Raw genomic sequence first — 27,323 nt, 5'->3', positions numbered from 1 at the left:
GCCCCGAGCCGCCCGGGGCCGGGGGGAGTGGGGGCGGAGCAGCTCGGTCCCTGCTAACTCGCTCTCCAGGACAAGACCGAAGCAGCGGGGGCCGGCCAAGAGCCCCCCCGGCTCCCCCTGCCGGCCCCGGGGCAGCCAGAGCTGGGGCAGAGCCCCCGGCCCGCCGCGGATGGGCTGAGAGGAGGCTGCGGGCTCCGAGAGGGCTCCCGGCAGCCGGCCGAGGCTGAGCGCCCTGCGGGTGGGCCAGGCGGAGAGCAGCAGGGGGAAGGAAGCCGGTCCCGAAAAGCAAACAGGCACAGGGTGCTTGTCCTTTCCTCACAGCCGGGAATAGCGAAGAAGCGGTCATTAAACGGGGCGAACGGCGGGCACATGGAGATAACTGCTTTCGAGAAACGCTCGGGTCTGTGTGTAACGCGGCTTGTGCTTCCAGAAATGGTTAACCACTTTTACAGCTTGCAAGCCGAATATCCCCCTACAGAGCGCAAATTACGTTTGATTAAAAGCGAATGTATCAAGACCAAGTAACATATATCACCGTGCGTTAGAAATAAGAGCAGTCTTATAGATCAAAAAGCTGAAATCAAGTTTCTTGTTCGTTAATATTTCACTGGAGGCTCACAAATGTTATCCCACAGGAAACCCACTGCGGTGGAGTGTTGGGCAGATGGGAAAATCCATCGCTCCAGCCTTAAGCGCCGTAAACGTACATATGCCAGGTATGCATCTGTGTATTACAACACGCTTTTCTTTGGGGTGCTCTGTTTTCTTTTGCCTGGTGTATCACGTTTAAACTTTTTGCTTGTGCTTTCGAGGCCCAAAGGTACTCTGACTCAGACTTCATCTCTGTCATTACTGTCTGTTGCGGTGTTTCCTTGCTTCTCAGCGACAGCAACAGTACACCTGTTTGGTTTCTCCTCCCAGCTGCCTGTTTTCTCCTATGCTGCCTTCATATATGTAACACCCTTAATTCAATTCATTTTTTCCCCTAGAAGAAACAAATTATATTACACCTAACACCAGCAAACTGTTACAGAACTATTAAGGTAACTATGTTACCTAATTGAGTAAATTGAGTAACACAAGAACTTGTTATTATAACCTTTGTCCTTAAAAATGTGAACTAATATAATCCAGCTGCAAAATTGGACAGCAGCCATCTAGTTTTCCTAAAGATCATGATTCACAGTACTTCAGAAAAGCAGTCGGAGCTGGTCTCTGGGATTAGTGATTTGTTTGACTATGATACCTGTATTTCTGGGAGGACTCCAGATTGCTTTGGAGCTGTGAAATTTGTGCCACCTAAACTGCCATGCCTAATGAAGTCTTTCCCAACCAGCTGAGCCAGCTTCCCTAATCTGCTGAGAGGCAAGTACAGTGCCCAGTCAAAGGCACATCATGAGAACAGTGTTACCACACAGGGACCAAACAATAACATTATAGTGGAGTCTTTCACCCTCAGCGCAACCCCGATAACTTCTCCCCTTCCTCAACCTTTGGCCAAGTCACAATCAACATCCATCATGGTCTTTATTTTCACTGCGTATCAATATTTTTTTAAAGTGCTACGCAAAGGAAAAGATCAATAAAAAAAGCCTTTGTGTTGTCAAATCATTGTAGTCAGTATGACCTTTGGCGGCTCTTTTCTAAATTGTTGAACAAATTGAGAACAAATTGGACTCTTCAGTGACACTGGAATGCTTTAAGATTTGAGTGCACACACTCTGCGTTAAACAAATCTTACAAGTCTGTGTTCTAGCAGTCAGCTTGGCTGAATATAATCCTGGACATGGTAGGTTGAAGTTACAGAAATTGAAGTATTGTAATATACTAACCCAAGGTTTCTAAATCTGATTTTGTTCACTGAATGTAATAATGGAAAGGGTCCATTATATGTACTTGTGGAAGAAGGCCAAAAAAAAAAAAAAAAAAAAAAAAAGTTCCACATCAATACCTATAACCTAGGCAAAAATATATCTGAAATCAAAGACAGCATTCTCAGCTAGAACAGAATGTGCCAATCCTCCAAATACAGGAGGAAGTACCAGAAGGATGATTGTGATTTACCAGGGCCAGCAGAGATTGTTTGGCTGTAAGGGATATATATGCTCTGCTCCTTCACACTGCACCAAATTTGCTGATAACTCACTGCAGTGACTCTGAAGAATTTTGTTCTGGCATAGTCCTTTAACAACATTGGTCTGTAATATGATCAACTGCATAAAGGATTAAATGTTGCCCATAGAAAAAAGCTCTTTATAGACATTTGCATTGCTAGAAATCCAGAGTTAGCATCTCTTCGTAGACTTCTTGCTGAAACTTGGGTGGCTAGTTATGAAGGGTTTGTTTTCCATGACTCATAAATTGGCAGTTTTTGAACCTTGCCTTCAATATTCATGAAAGAATAGAGAAGTATGAGGACTTCTGCTTTTTGTTGGTCCACATTTTCACATAATCTATCCTTAAGAAAAACCCATATCAGACTTTATATAAAAGCTTGGAAGATCTGTCTCAACAAGCAACTATGAAGGATCTATCTTCCTAAATAGTTATAGAGACTGAGTACATGCATTGGGTATCTTATTTAGTATGTGGTGGAAGCTGATTATGCTTATTTAAGAAAACATGAGATAAAAATGATGTTGCATTATTTAATGGTACAGTCACACCAAATCATAGCACCTTTATGTGTCTTTTTATTTTTATTTTTATTTTTATTTTTTTTTTACTTGCCCTAGGGGTTTGTCATACAATATGCTAACTGGACTCATAAAAATCACAAACGACTGTTATCTGAAATCACAGGCATGAAAAGATTTTAAATGACTGCATGAAAGTTTGATTTGGGTGCTTTGAGCGACAAGCAATTCCATGCAGGTAATCTGCACTTTCTGTTCAAATTTTAAAAATATGAATAACACTAAATAATGCCCTAGATGTTGAAGCCATTCAGATTAAATCTTCCACCCAGCCCCACTGACTGCAATGCTAAATGCATGTGATATTTATGTTATTTATGTGCAGAATGTGATTTCACTTTACTGCTTTCCAGTACTAGTGTTTGTTAGCAAAATTTCATTAATTTTGTTTTCCTTCTGCTGCTATGGTCCTTCCTCTTCCATTTCCCGCCATTTACTTATATTTACTCTTTTCAATATCCCATGGCTTATGTTCCAGTGTTCCACACAGAACACAATGGCATCAAAGCATGTAGAGATTACCAGGTGATTTTAACCCATTTTTAAAAAGAAGATAGGAATATGATCTCTCTCAGATGTGTCACCCTGTTCACTCAGAAAAGGTTTTTTTGCAGAAAAGAGATCCACGCCTAATTTCTGTGACTGTTTCTGTACTCTGCAAGGTGTTATTCAAGCTGCTATGACAACTAGGTAAGCAATATCACAGCTCTGAATGGATTATCAGGCAATGAACGTAGGAGGCCATTCAAACACAGTTGCCACAGCATGTGTACTTTTGTATGTCCCTTTAGCCAGCTTCTATTGGGAAGGAAAGATGGAAAACAAAGCTAGAGAAATGTCCCAAATGTCTAAAATTATGTGGGAGAGGTAAAAGATAAATCAGGTCACAGACTTAGTGTTGTGTTACCAGGCATTCTTTAACAAGAAACCTTGTTCAGCAAGTATAACAGTTTTTCATGTCCCTGAGTTCTTTTCATGATGTCATTTCTGTATGATCTCTCTCTTGTGCACCAGGGTAGAAAGGCAGCAATTACTGCATAAAAAGGTGAGGTTATGCAGCTATGCTTTATTTCAGATATTATAACTTGCAGTATACAGAAAAATTCAAGACATCTGATAGATAGACTGGTTGCCAAAGTTGTCAAACTAACTTAAAGGGCAAGAAACTGAATGAACAACAGGCTCAAAGATTGGCCAAAAGGTATATTTACAGAACAACATCACAGCCCATGATAGTTCAGTGGCTGGAATATTTTGCTCATCCAGAACAACAGAAGTACATGCAGGAAAAAAAAAAAATCTCACAGTCAGTGCTTTAGCAGAATATGAGAATAAAAAGGCTTGGTTTAGTTGCATAAGGAAGATTATAAAGAGAAGACTAGATCACTTTACTTTATAAAGTCAAAAAGAAAAGTCACTAGAAACATTCAAAACGGGAATGAGAAACTTGTGATGTGCAATTTCCTGATTTGTAAGAATGCCTAGAAAGCACGCAGTTTTTGTGAAAAGATTTTTCAAGGCTTGTGAGGAACATGTTACAGAAAATGAGAAGTGAGGTAGGTGATGACTGGTTTTTATATTGCCTTTAATTCACATTAGAGAAGAGCAAATTATAAGAGAGAGATTTCTGTCACTTATCTGAAGTGACAAGAAGTTGGTGAAAACATCTACTATTGATGAAAGAAAAGTTTTATGGTAAATAAAATTATTTAGTGGGAAATATCTGGTGAAGAGAGAAATAGCTTCCCAGGAAGCTATTGACATGAGGATTTGGGGATCCAGTCTTGGTTCCTATTCTGAGATGGTTTTGAGCTCTCCAGCATGCCTTTTCTTGCAAGCTCAAGATCCTGCTTTTATGCTCAGCGTTACCACCGTTTTAAAGAAATAAAACCAAGCTAGCAAACAAACATGAAGCAAGTAAGTTAACACAGTGCCCAGTGAGGACATGAGTATGATTTAGAATGCTTTTAAGAAGTCACTAGACATCTAGAACATGGGGGGTAATTCCATGCCTGAGAACCAACAGATTTTGAAAAGGTGCCGGGTACCAGAAGAACACGAATGTGAGCACGAGTTTGCACTGCCAAGGCCGCACAGGCCTCCTCACTAGCAGGCAGCTCTGCCAGGCCTTAAACTTCTCAAGACTGGAGCCAGGCTCTAAATGAATAAGGCAGGATTCAGTGTTAAAGCATGCCCTGCCCTCTCTCTATCTGATATAATTACAGGAGAACCTTTAAAACCCTGTATTTGGCACTGTCTTTAAACACCACAGCAGTATGGCAGCTGGCAATAAAAACACAACAAAAATATGTGAACCCCTCCCATGCCTCTTGCAACTTTGGCAACACACCATACGAAGGACTGTCTACACTATTCATTTGATTATCAACTCATTGAGCAATGCAAATATCTATACACTTGGAAAGTAACTGTATGCCTACACTGAAAGGCTTCTTAAAAAGTTAGCCTGATCAATTAAAACCACACTATCCACAATATTGGAAAATGTGCTTCTTAGAACTGTATAATTCTAGTGTAACTGTGAGTTGTCTGCCTCCTTAAAGGATTGTATCCACATAGCTAATGTTTATTCTCTTTGGCATTTGTTGAAATGCTAGATTCATATTAATCCTTATTTGATAAATACCAGTGTGCTTTCTTTGAAAAATATGCAGTTGAAGAGAGATGGCATATGTTTTTGATTATGATTTAACTTTTAAAAAGTAAGAACTTAAAAAGAAAAAAAATAAAGAAAAATCCCAGAAAAATTTCACTCCAACTTTGAAAAATAATGAATTAGCAGGGAGCCGTGAATCTAATGAATTCTCCTTATTCTGCTTTCCAAATTTCTGTAGGGTCAGACAGAGATAGTTGTCTTACAAGCTAATGTTTTTGCTCTCTCCTATTTTTCTCTACATGCAATCACTGTCTGGGTACATCAATTTCTGGGCAGTTTGTTTTGGGAAAAAGTATCACATACAGAGCTTTTTCTGAGGTGATGGCAGAGCATTTTGTGCTGCAAAGTGATTGTTACACATATGTTTTAGGGAAGTCAGAGAGCTTCCACAATTTTGTGTGCAAAATCCTGGAAGTGCTGCAGAGTGCTTGTAATGCACTATTGACGTCAAAGGAATGATGCAGTGACATTCAGAAATAATATAGAAAAGCGAACCAAAACTCAAACAAAAGATATAAAAAAGTAAGAAAAAGAACTAAGGAGAGATGTACTTACCAGAAATAACACTTGCTGTGGTCTTCCTCTCATCACAGAGTGGGTAAGAAAGAGTTCTGGACCGTAATCTTGTGTTGCTTCTCCACAGGAGTGCCAAGAGCAACATCCTGGTAGAACACAAAATGAAAGTGCAATATAAGTACCCTCATTAGTCATCCTCCTTTTTACTAATGGGGGCAGAATATCCTTTTGTTTGAACTCTAGAAAAAGAGCAGCAGTGAGAAAATAATCTATAGTTCTTAAGTCATAAATGTTTATTGTTGCTGTTACTTTTATTTTAATTTAACTCTGGAATGACAACCCTAAAAATAAACTGTGGTTCTTGCTGCAATATGAAAGGAAATAACCAGATATCCTGGTTATCCAAACTGTAAGACATTTTAATGTAGCACGGGGAGTTATATTTGTTTGACCATAAATGATTATTTGTTTGTTTTTCGAGAGGTGTTCGGAACATCTGAGGATAAAAGAAAAACCTCTACTGATATACTTAGTGAAAAGTCTGCCAGGATAAATAAATAATGTTGTGAATGGTAAAAAGTCAATATTTTCATTTAGATGAATCTCTTCAAAACTTAAGTGATTGCACAAATAAATGATTTTCTATAAGAAATACAATTATGGTAATTAATACTATAGCTTTGTAAATAATTAAATAATGCCAGATAGAATACTTATAATAAAGCATTCTTTAGCAAATTTCTAAGTATGTCTATATGTTTAAAATCCAAGAAGTCTAATACATTCTTAATGATTAAAAACTTTGAGCACATGTTGCTTCATACATTGCTGTCAATTTCAGGCTCAAAGTATTAAGATGAAATCAGTAAATGAGTTGAAAATCTAAAATTATTTTTTTAAGAAAAACAAACATACATAAAATACATAACATACATAACATTTGTACATAAAAACAAACCAGAAACTAAGAAACATAAATAACTATATAAAACTACCGGACTTATTTTCTTAAGGAAATGAAAATACTGATATTATTTTGTGAAAATGAAAAAAAAACAATCCAGACATGGATAACCCTAAGTAGTCTATTACTGAATATTGTTTCTGATTATTTTAAATGCTTACAACTACAAAATAAACTGCAATTGATAGCCGATCAAGAAAAATGTATTATGTGCTTTCCAGCTGAGATTCTCTTGACTTACAGAGGAGTTCATGTTTTTAAAGAACTCACCTATGCAGCTTGGTAAAAGGAGCGTATTATGCTGATATAAGCACCTTTATTATTTGTGAATGCAGCCACACTCAGCCATCTGTTCATACTAAAAGCTGTGACAGAAGTATTTAGTACAAGTCTATGTGGAGGTCAGGCTCCACCTGCATATGCTGAGTTCATTTGCAGAGAACTATGAATTAGTTCCCAATTGTGTAAGAGTGTTTACTTAATATGACCATTAGGAAGAAGCTAAAATCTTTGATGTACTGAGCCAAGTTCAGACTCACCATGGATATCTGGAAATAATACTAAGTACATTCCTCTAAGACGATATAAATAAATGTATATCTCTTCCATTTTACATTTCTGCTATTTAAACACGCAGAAATACTCTTATCTCTTTCTAGAATTAAAGTTATCTGAAAGGCTTTCGTCCTACTGGATAAATTACATCTTGGCTATGTAATAAAACTCAAAATTTCTCACATAGTTTTGTGGAGATGGTAAACCTATACTACATTATATGATTTTATTTTATTTTATTTTATTTTATTTTTATGTGAAGCTTTTTAAATAAGTCTTCCAAGATGCTTCAGAAATCATGTAAAACTAGAATCCACAGCCACATTAAATATGGTAACATACTTGGATATTCTGTAATGTCACCAGCATGTAAGGGCTACTAAAATGACTAAAGGACTGGAGCATCTGACATACCAGGAGAGGCAATGAGGGCTGGGAGTGTTCAACATGTTGAAGAGAAGGCTAATGGGAATCTCAGGAATATCTATAAATTCCTGATGGGAGGGTGTACAGAAGATGCATTCAGACTCAGTGGTGTCCAGTGACAGGATAAGAGGCAATGGGCAAGAGGCAAAATGAAAATTGGGAAATTTCGTTAAAAAAAGCAAATTTAAAAAAGTTTTTTTTGTTTGTTTGTTTTTCTGTGAGCATGGTCTAACACTGGAAAATGTTGCCCAGAGATCCTATGGAGTTTAAATGGACAACTTGCTCTAGATGATCCTGCTTTGCGCAATGGGGGATTAACTTGATGGCCTCTAGAGGTTCCTGCGAACTCAACATTTGTGTTACAAATAGCAAAAGGACAGTTTCCATTGCACTTAAAAGTTCATCAAGCTAACTCACCAGCAAATATATTAATATATATATATTTTTTATTGTTTAGAAGGAATATAATTGTTATTAGACTTTATTTTTATTTTTATTTTTATTATTTATTTTTATTTTATTTTTTTTAGTGTACAGCAGAGTTATGGATATAAATGTGCTATAAACATGCACAACTGATTTCTCCCTGCCACTCTGTAACATAACATTATGCATTCACATTTGCAGAACAACCCAGTCTCATTCTCTGGAAACAAAGAAGAAAGGAGATCCCCTTACCACCTTTTTAATGGCTGGAGTAATACAGCTGTACCAAGAACCTTTGAATGTGCATTACAGATTACAGCAACTAAAAGATGTTCAGCAAAATAATGCACTTAAAACTAGAACAGCAATTGGTTACTACTGTGAAGAAACAATACTAATAACAAAATATGCTGGATTACAGTAAAACCCATATGAAGCTTCCTTGTTTAGGAAGCTGCCTTGCTTTGGAATGTAAGTATTGTCCAGATGTATCTGATGCATACGATGTGCTTCCATGGAATTTGACTCAGCCAACATTTGAATATTTTCCCATTACTAATTACAGTATAGCTTTAACATAGATTTGATACTTATAGATAGATATTAATTATAGTGTTGATTTAACAATAGATTTCATGGTTATTATTATCATTTTTTTTCCTAGTTCTGCTTTGTTCTGGTTATTATTTCATAGCAGCTTTGAGAAATCTGTGTGAGTCTGAACAAATTAGTCAAAAACCTCTCTTTTGGGGATAAATTGTGAGATGTAATAGCATTTCATTTCCTAAACTTTTCCTTAATTTAACATTTTGAGCATGATAATTCATGCTAAAACTGTACATTAGAAAGCTGAGGACTAAAAAAGAATTATTTAATTTAAAATATTTTTTCAAAAAGATATTAAGACAGATAAGTTGAAGATGGAACTAAGACATTTAAATGGAAGTTGGTTTTACAGAGGGATGTTGCATTTAAATACAACAACATTTGCTTTGGTGGTGGGATTAAGGAAGGAATACATCAACATTGAGATTATGAAGCAGTGGGTGCCTTGGAGAAGATGAACACACCAGAACAGGTAAGCACATTGCTAGCGATGTTTATATGAACTAAATACTTTATCTGGTATATTCAAACTGTCAATGCAGCATAGGGTGAGATGATTAAAAGGAATGACTAATTCTTGTGACCTTTCATATATTCAAACACACATTCATATTTTATTTTTCCCTCAGCTGCATGCTTCTTGTGTACTTTGGCTGTGACACGCAGAGCTACGTCTGCCAAAGGACTGCAGTAGTTTTCAAACACGTGCTCAGCCACTGCACCCTTTGGATGTTTTTGTTTTTACCAGGAAAGCTGTCTCACTGACTGTGTTAATCTTTGTCTAGTACATGCATAAGCCCATTTGTGTGGAGTCTGCCAGAATCCTGACTGGTCCTATGTGCTGTGACGTGAGAAAGCGGTGTGCACAGATACTGAGCTAGCCTTTGTAGACAGTACTGGGGCAGCGCTCAGTAGCTGATGCTGTTGTGCAACTCTTACTTGTCAAAATAATTCTACGGTAGAATATTTGCCTGGTCTGTGGTTCCTTTTTTTTTTTTTTTTTTTTTCTGTGAGGGAGTGGGAAAAAATACACACATCTCCCATTTGAGAGGTGTTGTTTACCCACTGAAATTTAAGCTGCTTTAGTCCTTGAGTAGTGCTTCTGCCTTTTTTGTCATATAGGGCAACACTGGAATTTCATTAAGCCAGACTCAAAGTGAAATATAAAGAGGACACAACAATTACCCTCCTTTTATTGTTTTCTACTTATTGCCTTAAAGTTTGAAACATGACCAGTGAATGAGCTGAACAAATTTGTATTGAGCTAGGCAGACTGTTTATTTATTTTTTACCTAATTCCCCTCTTGCATTTCCTAATACACTGCTGTTGAGGGAGTTAGCAGGTCTATATAAATGAAACATGTATACAAATACTGAGATATAGATGTATTTTTATGGATCTACAAGTTCTGCTGTATGTGACTGAATTTAATTTCTCGGAATGGTGATTGTCAATATCTTACTGTTATACTATTAAATAAGATTAGCTGATTTTGTGAAATTCTCTATCAGTTAAGAAATATTACTCCTATTTTAATTATTTCATGCCCTGTAACATTACTGAATAACAGTATAATATATGATATACTAAGGATCAGTTCTTAGTCTTTTGAAATGGGAAGTGAAAAAAAATCCTGAAAAATATGAAGCTAAAAATCTAAAATAGGAATATGAGAAGGCACATAGAGAAATACTCAGCCAAAAATCTCTGAAACTCAGATGCTCAGTGACACACTCAAATGCTCAGTGACACACTGAGCATTTCTGTAAATGTGAAGGGAATCAGACTAGATCATTTCATTATTCTAGCTCCCTGGACCACACAACGTTCCAGGTCACTATCTGTAAGCAGGGATATTCGATGTTTCCATATTAGGAAATCCCTTCTCTCTTATGGAACCACATTTGTTTTGCTAAGTGTAGAAATAATGTTAGAACAAGAATATTCTTATTTCGTTAACAACCACCTGATTCATTTTGGCAAAATGAATGTCTCATTCTGAATTTGCATTGTTATTGTTCATTTAGGATTTTATACCTTATTAGTTGTATTATGCCATTGTATAGTTTCTGTTATATGTACTCTTTCTTGTTATGTTTCATTTTTTTTTAAATTTTTTTTTCCCGCCCAGAATTTCCATACCAGGAATAGTTGTGAGATTTCACGGCTGTGAATTCCTTTCCAGTAATAAACACAACTGTGAAATGTGAGAATTTTCCATAGAATTGATTTTCAAATTCTCTGCCATCCTTGTCATGGGTTTTTAAGGCTTATTAGACAAATGTGTTTAGATGTATTGTCAGCCTGGAGAAAAACAAAGATAAATTTTTCAGCCTCATAATATTACTTGACTGCATGCCTGTAAGTGAAACCTTCAATTAATAATTTTTAATGTTTTCTAATTATTACCTTTTCTTTTGCCTCAAATCATGAAGCTCTGACAAGATAAGTATGTCCTGTATAACCTTTTATTAGATATACAAGGATATAATAAAAACATCATCCTACCACTTTTGGAGGGAAATTTTAGGTTGGCTTGTGAATCACAGTCTAGGTGCAAAGGACTACGTAATCCATTTCTAAGCAGCTGAGACAGCAAAATGTGTAAGGTAATTTACAGTATTGCAGCAGAAGTCTTCAACAGAGTTTAATTAAAGTGCTCTGGTGATCTGAAGATACTCATAATCCAGCACTGAAATTAAAGAAGTCCACATCAACAGAACTTTTTCTCAGGCTTACGATGCCAGTTGGCATTGCTATACATATATATGTATCATGTATAAATCTACATTTAATGACCAAAATATGGAATTCAACCGCCCCCAAGTAAGTGATGCAACACCAAAATATGAGGCACCTTGTCCCAGCTGGTAGATTCAGACCACTTAAATGATGCATTTAGGCTTTTTATACACTTCATGGAGAAAGTTAGATGGGTTATCTAAAGAGGAAAGTTTTCTGCTGAGTTGCTTTGAGCTTGCAAGCAAGGGTAGATCTTATGCTTGCAGTGCACAGATCTGCACCCTGTACTTTGGGTGTCTGCTCATTTGGCTCCAGCTCCACTTCTGAGCATCAGTGTTTAACTTGAAGGGAACATTTGCATATCCATGTTAATGGCTGTAGAATTACTACAGTATACATAATGCAGCTAGGCTGTGTAACTGATTGCCATGCAATATGGTAATTTTACATGGGTTAAGGAAATATTTAAGAAAATTTATTTTAATTAAATGCAAAGTTACTAGGAGTGAATGTGGGATAGTACATTGTAGAAGAATTGCAAAATGTATATCTTCTGTTTTGCTCTGATGACTGTCAAAGACAGGATTGTGAGATATGTGGCTCTTTATTCAGAATGAGTACACTCATGTTTTCAGTATTATAGCAGCACTATCATGTACACTAAGTGAATTAAATCTTTTCCATGTTTCTCAGATTTTTTTTTTCAAGAGAAAACATTATTCTTGAAGCAAGTTTGATTTTTTTTTTTTAATTTTTTATTTTTTTACCTAGTTTAGGTATATTCCATTCTGTCCTTCCCTCTATATCAACATACATTCAGTCTTCAAAATACATTTATTCATGTGCATATGTATACACCTTTCAAAACCTAGGAAATAGTCCAGTTCTCCATGTCACTAATTTCTATTTGAAAGATAAATTATCCCATTATGAACTCCCCAAACTGGTACAACCTGGCAAAATGGCAATAATATTTACAGAGTGAGTTTATACTTTTCTTCCTGGCTTAGGTGACATTAGGTGGGGCTGATATAGTTCAGTGCCAAGAAAAGCACATATATATATCTCAAAGTGCCTTTTAATGAATTTATCTGATTCAATACCTCAGAAAAATTATTCTTGTTCAAATGAGAAAGAAACTCTGATATGTGATACATTTAGCACTTTTAAAGTACAGGTTTTTGTTCTTTCTCCTCTTGGAATTAGTGAGATTAAGGTCAAGCACTAAGGTCACAGTTTCTGTATGAATCTAAATTAGTTTTGTACAAGCTGTGCCTATTATGCTTGTAAGAACTAAGAATCTGGTAGGATCATGATCCCATGTTCCAAAGACAATATCACTGCAGAGTTTATAATAAGTTTTTTTAAAAAACAGGCAACCAATATTTGGTAGGGGATGAAGGAATAAAAACGGGTAATCAATATTTGGTAGTGGATGAAGGAAAAATTTAGCAGTGGTTAGAACAAAATTTCATAAATATGTTATTTTCATAAATTATAAAGTTACAAGATAATAAAATATGCTAAAATTATTCTTTGCCTTTGTAATGCCTATTGACTATCTTTAATTATATAAAAGAATGAGTTTTTTTATAGGAAAAAATAGTACAATGCCTCTTATTATCATAGTGTATTTCGTTCCTGAATATGTATATTTATTTTATTTTGGACTTTTTGCTTTTACAAGTAAGCCTGGTTATTCCTTTTTCCTTTTCATTTAATTTATGTCTAACTTCTGTAGACCTGAAATATGTTACCTTGAAGTTAATTATGTAGGGGATTCCCAGATACAGTGCACAAAAGTAAAATCTGTATGTGATGAATTAGAAGTGGCTAGTAAATACAAATTTTACTGCTAGGCTGGAGCCCCCGGGTCTCTTTGGCAGTTTTTTTTTTCTTTCTTCTTTTTTTTTTCCAGCTTTGGGCCTGTGGATGGAGCATTTGTTTGCTTCAAGCTTTCAGAGTACCTACTTCATACGAAAAGTGAGGGTGGATTTTGGCACCACTGCAGGTTCTTTTTCCAGAACCTTTTGGTCTTTTTTTAGTGTCTGGGCTCTAGCTCAAAGTTACTAACCACATCTGGCATCTGGAGCACAGAAAGTTCAAGGCAGGATGTCTCAACAACCAGCAAAGAGTTCCAAAAATTTAGAGAGTAAGAATGTGCAAATTGAAAATCATACACTAGGAATCTAGGAACCAAGACATATCAAATATTGAATGACTAAATGTAATCCAATGAAGCTGAATTATTTCATGCTGATTCACTTAGGTGTATGACTAATCAGTCAGAGCTAACACAGTAGCAAACTCAAAAGGGTGAGAGAGCTTCAGAAATCAGCAAAGTTGGAGAAAGAACCAGTAGCTGGGAAAACACTTTGCTTAACACCTTTAATTTATTGCACAAATTCATTGCATAGCTTCCTTATATTGCTGTAACTGAGAACAAATAATCAGCCTAAACAATCAGAGATGTGTCTATACTAGCCTTTTGCTCTACATCTCTCAACCATTATTACCAGTCCTAATGGTTAGCTGATACAGTACTACAAGCACTAGCTCTTGTCATGCCAAGGAAGCAGTCCTAACGGTAGCTGATACTGTACTACTAGCACTAGTAGCTCTTGGCATGCCTCACTGAAGACAACAAGGTGGTGAAAGGTAGTAGCAGCTTTCCTGTGGTAAACCTCTCCAGTTCTTTGTAGCAGTACAATTACTCTGGTTCAGGGGACTCAGGGATTTTCAAGCCAACGTCTACAAAAATATTAAAAAGCTAAAAGAGGGGCTGAAGATGAGTTTTAATAATCAAAATCCAAGACTGATTCTTGAAAGCTCGCTGAACAGTGTTACAGACTATATTTCTGGTAGTCATGCACAAGATCCCATTCTTCCCTTCAGTGGCTGCCATCTTGTTAGAGTTAAGATGGACTTTTGAAACCTAAATCTGATCGGTAGTCTGGAAATTTATCTACCCAAGTATTTACCTGTCCCATTACATGTTAACTTCAGACAAAATATGGCCACTTTGGCCACTTCCTTTAAATTTAAAGGGTATGAGGTGTGCTCTGTTTTGCAGAATACCTGAAAACTGTGCTCTGTTTTGCAGAATACCTGAAGGATTAGTGTATTTTGGTAGAGTATAGGACCAAGCAGTTCAAGACTTTCAACATTACGAATAAACCAAAATCCATGTCTCTCTAGAAAGTGTCTTAACCATGAGGCTGTCAGGCTGTATATTAATACTGTTCTGATTCAGGGGACTGCCCTTGTTTTGAGACTACGGCACTGAAATCAGTACTTCCTGAAGTATGCTTGTTTATGTTAGACTTAGTGATCAATTTATGTAGCTGCAGAAATTGCCATCTTTATGTTTTTTCTTTTTTTTAAACTTTAAAGTTAAAATATATACTAACATGATTCATTTAAATTCTAACCTAATTAATTATTTTCAAAGGTCGCTTTCTAACACTATGGGAAATAAAAATCCATAAGTTACCAACCATGATTAACAAATCTGTCTGGTGATAACTGAGGATTAATTATTTCATCTAGATATTGCAAAAATAGTTTTCAGGAAGAGCATGAACTGAGAGGGATAGGTGCAGAAGGAAAAGTAGGAGAAAGATCTGTGTGAATCTATTGAATTCTTCTTTGGGCTTGTTGTTGCTCATTTGACTTAGAAGTTGCATTAGTAGGAGATGTCAGTTATCATGACAATGAATTGTTGTGACTGCTGTTTAAAAAATGTATTTTAGTTGAGAAAAAAAAATGAGGTAAATAAATCAACTTGAGTATAAGCCCACTGTGAGACAACTTCTGTTCTGTCTCTTTATCTGGAATCAGATAGCATTTTTTGGTTATGGAATCCAGCTGAATTTTCAATGCTGTAATTCTGAAAGGCACACGGAGTCAGAATTAATGCAGAATAAGAAAACCAGAACTAGAAAGAAACAGAGGAAAGGAAATCTGCAGTATGTGGTAACCACAATTTAGTAAATCATAAAGGCAAAATAAATCATAAAGTTGTAACTAAATTTCTTTTTCTTCCAAATATCCAAAGAAAAATAAACTCAGGCCTTATACCCATATGTTTAAGAAACTGGACTATACAGATAGGTAGAAAATGTCATCTTTACATTGAAACTGTAAGAACTTTGTTGTATTTATAGATTGTCTTTAGTACAGTAATTGGAAAATAAACAATAGTCAACAAAAATGTAGATTTACCCCTTATAACTACATTTTTCCCTTAGTTCAGAGTTGGCAGGAAGTCTGTCATGGGTTTCGTCTATGTGTACTAAGAGGGTGAATATCCTGACTTTTGAACAGTAACTATTCTGGGAAGATCTCCTGTTCCCTAAGAATTTTTGATAGAAAGTATCATATCAGTTTTTGCTCAGGGGTCCAATACTGAACTAAACCTCACTCACGCCCTATTTCATAATACAGATTTTGCTTAAGTTCAGAGACAATACTAGGAAGGATTCACTTGCTTAAACACAGGCACCCCAAGTAATTTTAGATGCTTTAAGGAATATTAGATACCCACTGACAGAACATATAAGAAACCCAGATTTTCTGGAAGAGCGTTGAATAATGTAACAGTGAATTCTAATCCCTGAGACACAACTCTGCCCAAGTTTAACATGTGGAGATTTCCTGTTAGTAGATGAGTTTCCCTGTGGCATAAAGACTGTCATATCCTGTTGAAAGTCTGAACAATCATGGGGTCCAAGAATTATGCTGAGGTGACAGAACATATATGTGGATGTGTATCTGCGTCATACACACATAGGAAACAAGAAGTTAATGAGTTCAGGGTAGTGTAAAATGTTTGAGATCATATGGATGATTAATTCTCAACCCATTGTGAAGTAATTTTAGATTAAGTGTAATGCTCTCTAACCTTAGAGCAACTCATGCTAGAGGCATCCTAGCCATGGAATAAAATAAGGTCATAAATCAAGAATAATTTAAATATTTTGTCTGTCATACCAGGATGTTTACAGCTATAGAGTATGAAATGAATTATTAACTCAGGATGACTCCTGGAAGATATTTGTATTTAGAAGATGGAAGATTAAAAAAAAATGTTGCCTCTGGCACATGTGAGTCTGCTATGCATTTCAGTTTACTTAATAGATTCATCACTAACAATTTAGCTGTAGTGCATATATGCCAATAGTTGCTATATAGACTTTTTACTGCACAAGTAAAATCAAGTGACTGTTCATTCATGTGTCTTTAGCAGGATTTTAGCTCCTCAGTTTGCTCCTAAATACCGGCACCCTTGAACAGAGGACAAATTTTTCAGGCAATCAGAGAATATTCTAAAGATCAGATCTATGAGTGTCTAAGTTTTCTCTGAAATTGGTCAATTTTTTTTCATGAATGGTGTTTTCCCACAGAAAATACTGGTAAACTGAAGCCACATAAATTGCATTGGGTTCAACAAAATTTCCAGCAACATGCTTGAGATAATTGAAAAAAAAAATATACTATTGGGGCTTTATTATTTCATTTCAGTTTGATGTCAGAAAGTTCTGCTTCTGTTACATGTTATTGCATGTATCCATTGACTGAGTTCACACTGATGATGCTCTTGGCTCACTGTAGCAAACTGTGGTCACACTTGCAGTCTGCCCCTCATAGTTGAAAATTTGGTCATTTGAAACTGGGCCTGTTTACAGTTGTGCTGGGGAGAGACTGCCAAGAGGAACAGAAATAGTAGCAGCACGAGAGCAGGCTGATTGCATACATAAGTATACTTTCTGAATGATGAAAAAGAGTATTGGGAATTATTAATAGCCTTTGACTCAAAGAAGAGAGAAAAATACCTCTGATAACGCAATATTGCTGCTTGATCTGGCAGCCTCACAATTCCCAATGCTGCAAGCTGAGTTTATGGTTCTAGGAACAGCAGTACAGGCTGTTCATGGGCAGTATTCCTCTGAGCAGTACTGCAGAAGGAGAAATAGAAGAAAGTTAACTTTTGGAAGAAAAGGAAGCTGTTCCACTAATATGGAAGTTTTGCAACATGAATCCCAGGAATTGGTGAATATGAATTTGCCTAAACCAAACTCTGACCTTGAGGTACAGCCCATCACTTTAAGAACATTAATGACGTGGAAGAGGAAGATAATCACTAGTCAGGCTAGGATCACTTCAGATAACTTCTTCAGAGTCTCAAGAGTTGCTGGCCATTTCCCAGAGATTATCTGTTCCTTCTGTAACAGTGGTCTACTTTCAATTCTGGCAAGATGTTTTTTTTTTTTTTCCACAGCACCTAGCCAGAGAAGTTCCCTGAGGAGACCAAATGACATATTACTCAGTAGAGACCATCTCCGCTTATAATTGCTAAACTACTTCAGCTTAAGTATCCAATACTATTGAATGGCACAATGGCCATTTGCCAACATTCTGCAGATGCAGAGACAGTTTTGGCTATGATCCCAAGAGGGTGGGGACAGTAGGCATGATAAAACACCTTGAAAACAATCATAGAACAAATATGCCCCAGAAGGTTACTTCAGGAGAAAAGGAGGCGAGGTCTGTGTCTGCTAGTAATCTGAACATAACACTTGCTATTGCTTCTTATGATTTCATCAGCTCATTCCAGCAGCGTGGCTCAACAGACTTTAGCAAGTCTTTTCAGAGGCAGCAAATATGATTGCAAACACCCTGGAGCCATGAACTTGGCCATGTTATGTGTGTGGATGCTGGCCATAGTTATGCTTTCTTCTTGGGAACTGCAACAATATTAGATGTTTTGTAGTTGCTGCTGTTTCTAGTGACAGGTTCCTCACAGTCTGTTTTGTTAAAAAGGACAGTTACCAAGTTCAGTGGTCCCATGAAAGAGCACTGCTATACAGAGAGGATGTTGGCAGAGTCCAACCTTCCATGCTGACAACTGTCGGTAAGATAGTACTGCCTCTCGGATCAAATGAAAACATACGGTAAGCAGATCAGGTCCTACAAGAACAGCCTACCAGGTTGTGCATTTGTATCATATGAAAAGAAATGTACTCTTGAAAGTGTCTATGGAAAAGTACAATATCACAAATAAGCGGGCCTGCAAAGCTTCTGGTGGGCTATTGGAATGTGGCAATAAATTTTAATAGGCAAAGCCAAATGATAATTTTTAGCATGACAAATGAGAGGTTTCCTAAAACATATGTGGACTTGTTTTCCAGGTGAATGATGTCCCTTTAAAACCCCAAAGTGAATCATATTATTTGTTTTTCTAGGACACTGGCATTTCTGAGTATTCATGAGCCAGAGTACTGATGTGTTATTTGCTGTGCAAGGAAAAAAAAAATACAGAAAACCTGACATCGCTGAAATCTATTTGTTCCCAAACAGTATCAGCTTTTTGCCAGAATCAGAGCAAAAGAGGAAGAAGGATATAGGGAAAGGAAATACAATGGGTTCTGCTGCTACTAACAATTGTCCTTCCAGTCACAGAGAATAAAGTATGATTTACCAGTTGCCTCTTCCCATCTGTAGGGGTGTAGCTTACTGCTGCTGCCACAGCCAGAGAGAAAGAAGGCTTATTTAGGGCTTCTTAGTAATTAGTAGCTGAAGGAACATTTGTATCAGGTGACTGTTGCCTATCTCTCTGTTTACTGTGTAACAGGTACATAAGGACATCTTGAAAGTACCGTAATCTCAGACACCCTTGACGATAATCTGGGGCTTTATTTCAGGTTCTTCTTGAAGAACGCACTCTGCATGTGGCAGAGGAGACCACTCACCTTCTGTATCATGAGGGAAGGAGGGAAAGAGGGAAGGAAGGAAGGAAGGAAGGAAGGAAGGAAGGAAGGAAGGAAGGAAGGAAGGAAGGAAGGAAGGAGGGAGGGAGGGAGGGAGGGAGGGAAGGAGGGAGGGAGGAAGGAAGGAAGGAGGGAGGGAGGGAGGGAAGGAGGGAGGGAGGGAGGGAGGAAGGAAGGAAGGAGGGAGGGAGGGAGGGAGGAAGGAAGGAAGGAAGGAAGGAAGGAAGGAAGGAAGGAAGGAAGGAAGGAAGGAAGGAAGGAAGGAAGTAAAATGGGAGGGAGGGAGGGAGGGAGGGAAGGAAGGAAGGAAGGAAGGAAGGAAGGAAGGAAGGAAGGAAGGAAGGAAGGAAGGAAGGAAGGAAGGAAAATGGGAGGGAAGGAAGAAAGGAAGGAAGGGAGGAAGGAAGGAAGGAAGGAAGGAAGGAAAATGGGAGGGAAGGAAGGAAGGAAGGGAGGAAGGAAGGAAGGAAGGAAGGAAGGAAGGAAGGAAGGAAGGAAGGAAGGAAGGAAGGAAGGAAGGAAGGAAGGAAGGAAGGAAGGAAGGAAGGAAGGAAGGAAGGAAGGAAAGTGGGAAGCAGTAATGGTTCTTAGAGTTTCCATGACAGTGTGGAAGAACTTCAGAAAAACTCAATGGAAAGCTTACATTCATTTCTCCTTTTTCATCTTAATTCCAAATGATACGGAAACGTTAATAGTTGTATTTAACATCTTGTAAACAGCAAGTATTGCAAAACTTTCACTGAGAAGGAGAAGTGGTTAAACCCCACAGCTGTAATTTCAAAAATTACAGATATTATCAGGAAAATTATCTGGAAAAGTAGATAACAAATTTCATTTTGGCAATCCTATGTGTTAATACTTCATACTTCCATTTCTTTGTATTTTTTTTTACTTTAATTGCACGTATAAAGAGCCTTCAAATCTATCTGCTTTCCAATAAAGGGAAATACAAATCAACAGGGTTGGAAAACCTTGACGTGTATCAAATATCAAAAAATAAGGTTCTTAATAATTTCTGGCTTCTGAAAATGTTAAAATTTCTGGTTACTGAACTGAACTGACCCAAATATTTTCTGAGGCTTCTCAATAAGGACTGTAAAAGTCTGAGACATCTCCAGTTCATGGGTTTAACATCTTTCAGAATTAGTCTTTAAATATTGCTACCAAACCCATTTTGAACTTATTTTGGTTGTGTTTTGTGCAATGTATGTCTCTGCTTTTTAACCCTGTGGAGGGGATGAGGAAAAGGGCCTAAATAGATGTGGTGCTCTAGCTCTTCTAAAATATCTGCTATTTTTCTAGTTGACACAATCATGTAATATAGACTGCATCATGTAATTGCATACTGTTAAGTCAAAGTAAACTCACGTGCTACCCTCTAATTGTGAAAACAAAAATAACAACCACAATTAAAAAAATGTTTTAGGAAATAGCAATCTTAACTAAACAAAAATATAATAAAAAATAATTGCAAAGTCACTGCTGAATGGTGTAATTGAAAACTATTTTTCATGCTTATACTGTTCTTATACAAACAAAAGGAATTATTATTATTATTATTATTATTTTAAACTTTCTGCTAATGCAAATTTAGTCATTACTTTGACAAGCTGGTGTTACTCGGTTGAGAATTCAGATTTAATATGCAACGGGTAAGAATTAAAAAATCATATATACCACATGTTCTTAAAAAAAGGCTGAACTGACTTCAGCTTTACACCTCTAGCCAAGTCTACTTGCTTACAAAAGCATATTCTTTAAGCTAGGACAAATGACAGATAACCTCTGAGACCTTGCAGAACTGTACAGAAAATAACAGGAACTAAACTGTCTGATACTAAAAACACAATTCTTACTGCTTGACAAAATGTTAATAATGAACGTTTCAAAAGAGAAAGCAGTGGCCCCCTCTGAGGAAGTTTCCAGTGTGTATCTCTGAGGGATGTCTGATGGTATAAGATATGCTTTGGGCTGAAGACTTCCTACACTACAAACGAAGGGAGTGAGGGATTACATATTAAAGAAGTCAGAGACAGTGATGTGACAATTCTGAAAAAAAAATATCTTTGAATCTGAAAATATCTTTTGAATCTGAAAAAAAATATCTTAGCCATGGTGAGCACAGAAGGTGTGGTCAATGTAAATGCAAAATGTTTTTAATTTTTTTTTTCCCCATGATTTCTTTAATAGATATACATTAAAGAAAAGATTCAGGGCTTGAACTGGGAGACTAAAATAAACTTCATCCAGTATAAACTGTCAAAAGCAGTTATCCTTATGAGGTAGTACTTTGCCCTTAAATTTGCACGAATGCACAAGGAAACACAATCACCTTGTTTATAAATTGCTGTTGGGGAAATTCTAGCTGATCAGATGCAGTTTTTGGGAGAGTGAAAGGCAGTGCCTGAGGTATACCTCAGTAATAGGTAATACCATAATAACATTTCATGCACAATCAGATCAAAAGGCCAGTATTCTCTGGTGGTAGCAAATACCATTCTAGTATAAGAAATAAGTCACTGCAGAGTGTTTTTTTCACTGTCATATATATAAGGACCTAAAATGTAAGGGAAAACTTAGTTCAGTCTCAAGATCAGAGTTCCCCTTTAAAAAGCAGTCCCCATGCCTCAGACAGCACTTCCAAATGAGAGTCATTCCTCCTTAGCCATTGGGCAGACCTTGAAGTTTCTGTCAAAGTGTCAAAACATGCAGCTGCAAGAAGCTGCAGTGGCTAAGATGTGGAATAGGAAGCAGAAAATAAGTTCTCTGTTTTGGCTGCTGATCCAGAAAATTCAAAGAAAAAAAAATCTATTGAATCAAAATATGTTTTGTTTGCTGTACAAACAACAGCTTGGTCCTTGCTTTCGCCCCACACTTCTTAGCAAAACACTTTGTTCAAAACGAATGCTTTTCAGGTTTTGTAAGAAAATAAAAAAAAATAAAATTAAAAAAAAAAAAGGAAGAAGTGAACCAGTGAAAGATCACATTTCCTTTCCTGTTACTGGATGGTGAAGGTATTTATTTAGACACACAGACTCAGGTGTTTAGTGTTCTGTTCTACCTGAGAGATTTTGAAATAATGTCCCTTTACCTTAGAGTACCCTGACTACCTCGGTGTTGAATGGCTATCTTAACTACCCTTGTTACCATCCATCCTGTGGAAACTGCAGAAAGAAAACAATGAGACACACTAAACAGGAAGGAAAATGCTGACTCTGTTTGGGCACTGGGGCATTCATTATAGGAATGAGACACCTTGACTCCTGTTTCACTGCAGTGTTTAATTACTAGGGGTTGCAAGGATAGGTTGAGAGCACTTTCCACTGTTAAGGCTGTTCACTTAAGAGGTGGGAGATACAGTCAGAAAGTTGTGAAGTGTTTTTCTATAACTTTAATCTAAGACAGCCTTTTCTACACAGGTTGGCGTGTAGGCGAAACAAAAAAAAAATATTTCTATGTTTTCATTATTTTTAAGGTTTGAAAGCATTAAGAATTTTAATAAGTTCACTGTATAAAATAATAATAATAATATATAAAAAAAATCCTACCAAATGTAAAAGACTTTACCAGCAAAAGAATCTAGCCACTGTGGATTGACTTACAATATTTGTTTTTATTTATCTGCACTTGGATGCTACTAAGTTTTTTTTTTTTTCCTTCCTTCTCTCTCTCTCTAAATGCTTATTATTGTATGAGCAAGCATTACTCTTAATCCTATTGTGGTTAAATGAGAAGATTTAGCAATTTTACTCCATGCTTTCATCTTTAACTGCTCTTACCCATGCATGCAAGTCTCTTGCTACTGTTTCATCTGTCCTGAAGAGATTTAGTCCAGAATGTCATCTGAATGGAGTTTCATTACCTGTTGTGAGCATGCAATTTGGGGTCTGATAACAAAAAAACATTTGTCATAGGTTTGCACCTTCTCAGTGGGAAATAGTTAAGGAGAAGAAATACAGCATGGCTATAAATTGCCATAGAGCCATGAGAAAAGGCAAATGTACCTTTGAAATATCCCCACCAGGAAAATTCCAGGAAGACAGCCAAGAAGCAGGCTGATGGTGCTAGGCCTTGGTGTGGAGTCACCTGGAATAGTCACAACTCTGGTCAAAGACATGCAAGAAAATGAACAGAAACTAGTTTGTTTCAATGCAGAGAAGGATCCTACTGGGGTGACAGGAGGAATGGAGAACCTGACTAATGAGAGGTGGAAGGGTGTGACTTGTTTAACTTTGCAAAAGGAAGGCTGAGAGGGGATAAGATTGCTCTCCTCAGGGATAAACACCACAAGGGAACAGAACTGTTTAAGTAAAAGAACAATGTTGGCACAAGAACAAATAGATATAGCCTGACCCTGAACAATCTTGGACTGGGTATTAAAAGAAATTTGCTGACTATTAATAAAGTGTTCTTTGAGTAGCCACAGCCATCCTGCAAGGATGACCAGTGTACACCTATGCCTAAAGTAAGGATATTTGCATCTCTGAATAAGGATGGATACCCCAAAGGCAGCAGAAAGCCTAGACATGTATCTATACTTTCTCTAGCACCTGTTTTTTTCCCTTTAAATGTGGTTTATGAAATCAGAGTGGTGCTGTGTCATTTTGATTAGCAGGAATCCATGTTCAATGACTCTCTTCCAAGCTCTTCCCAGCATGTTACCATTAAGCTTCTACAATTTAGCTGATAGAATATTATCTGTACTGATACCATTACATTGGGGTTCATTTTTAACTGATACGTTCTCATTCAAGAACAAGTTGCTGGCTTGATGCTGCATTTATTTGCTAAATTGCTACTGATCTACCATGTGCATCAAGTCATACCAAATGATCTTAACAATTCCTTCTAGTCTTAAAGCCCATTAATCTGTGGATGACCTGACTCAAAGTTCACTGGAACCCAGGGGAATCTTCCAATGGTTTCATTGGTATGTATAGATAATAAGCACTTTTTAAAAACAGTAGATTAATTTTGCCAACAGGGATTCTGTGAGGTGTCAGCTATGAAAGCTGCCATCAAGCATTGTTATGACACTTACAAAGACAAAATAATAAGCTTTGAAAATTACATCATTTACAATAGATTATTTACTTTTGGCTGTCACTAATGAAAGATTTTGAGCTCTGCCCAAGTTATTTTGCAGAAGAACATTAGGGGTTATGAACTTAAAAGAACCTGTTTTATTAGCAGGCTAATAAGAGATGTACTGTCATGTGCTGTAATGTTTTCCTTGCAGGTAAAGCCTCTGCTTTGCTGACAGCATTACATTGAGGAAAAATAAATCCAGCTACTGAAGATTTTTTCTAAGATGTCTTCACCTTTGTACGGAACAGTGATACAGGAGCAAATTCCAGGCAAAAACCCACAAAGATAATATCTATTGAGAACAGTATAGTTAGATAAAAGAAAATAAAATATTCTTCTGGAAGAAAAGTTGAAGCTATTTAATTACCATCTTTTCCTAAACTAGCATATTGCTGGGTTTAGTAATTTTTTCTAACTCAGAGGAGAATAGCAGTTTCAAAAATTTAAATTGTTTCCTTGGCCTAGATAACTTACAATCCAGTGAATCAATCCAGCAAACATTAGGTTGGACATAAAACAATAATTACAGAAGCAGAATAAATATAGATTCTTGCCAGGATCAACATAATATTTAGAGTGACAACAAGTAATAATGTCTTACTTGTCCAGCAAGGAATAGACTATTCTCAAAACAAAACACAACAAAACAGTTTTCACAAAAAAAAAAAAAAAAGTGGTAGATATTACTACTTTCTTTCAAAAATATTGTGGTTTCCCAAACCTGGTAGCCCAGTGATCGCAAAGACAAGTTTATTTTGTTACCAATGTGTGCCTCACATTTGACTTGTTTTGGTTTCTAGAAATGAAGCAACTTTCCCTATGGAAGGAGTATTTATAAGATGTCTCTCCCATGCAGATTTCTTATTGGTTACTAACGTACAAACTGACTCTGCACATTTTCTCAAAGTTCAAAAAACTGTATGGTCTGTATTTTCTGCCTGGCCATCTATTTTCATAGAAACCACATCAACCCTTCTACAAACATTGTTTAATATCTGCCAAGCTTCTCAAGAGTTTTTAGGAGAAACCAGACGGTCAGAAACAAATACACTTACAACACATTCACATAAGTCTTGTTTCCTTGAAAAATCATATTAAAAGTTAATTACATTGAAATTACTGTCTGTTGGCCTTCTTTCTCTGACAACTCATCAGTAATCTTGATAGTGATTTTATCATTTATCATTAGTAGATAACATAATTTGACATAAAACAAGGGAATGTTGCTGTTTATGTAATTCCCTTCACTCTTCATTTCAGGGTTGTACATGGCCTTGAAGGCACGAATGGTTTTTAAAGAAAAAGTCACTTTATTGCTGTGCTTTAGTTTATTATTATTATATTAATGCAGATGCTTACCCATGGTTTCTTTCAATTAACTGTAGTACATTCAGAATTTATCAGACATCAGGAAAGGAATTTTTCTCACAGGCCTTAATGGAGATGCTCTTTTAGAAAATGTAGAACTTTAATGATGAAATGTCAACATAATTCCTAAAATGGGATATGAAGAGATATACAGAGCAAAAAGGAAGTCAAGTGAAACTTGAGTGAAACACAGTCTAAAGCAGAAGGAGCAACTTGTCTAGAATAACTCCTGTTTGCTTCATTGGCAGTATGTGAAATACCCAGCACATTCTGTGATGCTTGCTTTCTTATATTCTTGGCTTGTCACAAAAGCAGTGTGTGAACTGGGTTCCTGGAAATAATTTTTGGGGCTTCAGAAGAAAATTTTCATTGTATTGAAATGTTTTGGTACAATTTTATTTATTTATTTATTTATTTATTTTTGGTGTGAGTGTGTGTGATTAAAAAGTATTGATTAGATTAAGAGAACTGAAAATTTGTCATTCTGGTGCAATATGTGGCTGCAGCCCTCTGGGATGAGATCTGAGGGATTTCACACAGGACCTGGCAGTGTTGGGTGCAAGAACCTAACAGAAATGAAAGAAACCTGCAGTCTTATTAGCCCAAGTTTCTTCTCATATGTGCCCTTATGCTTCCTCACATGAGAAGTGAGAAGCTTTGTAGGGGAACTAAATTACAGAACTTAAGCAGAAAAGCATCAGGTCTGAATTTTAGCATGTAGATATTGCTCTGGGATACATTGACTATGCGGGGTGAAAATTATCTTCAGATGAGTCAGTGAATGGCAGCGTCCACTTTAAAATGCATACCAAGCACCTTGATTCATAAGGTAATTTATTGCTAGGAGTCATACTAAAAGGTGCTTTCTGGCAGAGGCAAATACAAAACAGATATAGACCATGTGCAAATATGGGAAATGTTACAAAGAAAAACTTTTTGGAGCTTCCTGTTCTCTGAGATCTGGAAGAACAAGCTGTAACTCCAACACCTGCCTGTGTCATCTCAGCAAATTTCCCATCTGTTAAACACTGAAGCAGAGAAAAAGCTGTTTCAGGCCTGCAACAATGTTTACAGGACTGCTTAGCAGTTTCATATTGTAAAAAGACATTAATCTGGAATGTAATGTTCAGATACATACACAAGATTCGTCAAACATTTCTTAGTATCTTAAACAAATAAATGTTTAGTTTAATCATGGTATCAGTCTTATTATTATTATAAAGGTCCAGAATATTGCAAACATTAAAACGGGTAACGATTTCTTTCATTTTAGGATAGGTTAGACAGATCAGTAGCACTAAACAAACAAACAAACAAACAAAACAAAACAAAACAAAACAACCAACCAACTAACCAAACAAAAAAACAACCAACTCAGAAGTCTAAGAAGTTACCGCCACTTGGGTTTCTTCCTGGTAGAACTTTGGTGAGGCTCCCCAAAGTGGGTGCCCTATACTGCTATTACACCCCAGCCACTCAATGTTGTGGG

The 27,323-nt window shown here is 36.7% G+C and overlaps 1 long non-coding RNA gene across 5 annotated transcripts; it reads left to right on the top strand.

Annotated features, from left to right (window-relative positions):
* The first annotated feature begins 101 nt into the window (after positions 1-101).
* LOC308194493 lies at positions 102-27,323 on the top strand. Of its 5 annotated transcripts, XR_013950598.1 has the most exons (6): positions 102-716; positions 2,736-2,874; positions 3,311-3,386; positions 8,462-8,731; positions 9,270-9,338; positions 24,618-27,323. It is a non-coding gene; the product is annotated as an uncharacterized lncRNA (long non-coding RNA). The 5 variants fall into 5 exon arrangements; XR_013950599.1 differs by having other exon boundaries at positions 8,462-9,338; XR_013950600.1 differs by lacking the exon at positions 24,618-27,323 and having other exon boundaries at positions 9,219-13,310.

This window comes from Anser brachyrhynchus (assembly GCF_964034855.1).
Source record: "Anser brachyrhynchus genome assembly, chromosome: 4".
NCBI classification, from domain to species: domain Eukaryota; kingdom Metazoa; phylum Chordata; class Aves; order Anseriformes; family Anatidae; genus Anser; species Anser brachyrhynchus.
Note: the sequence above shows the minus strand (reverse complement) of the source record. Positions and strands in the feature narration are given on the sequence as shown.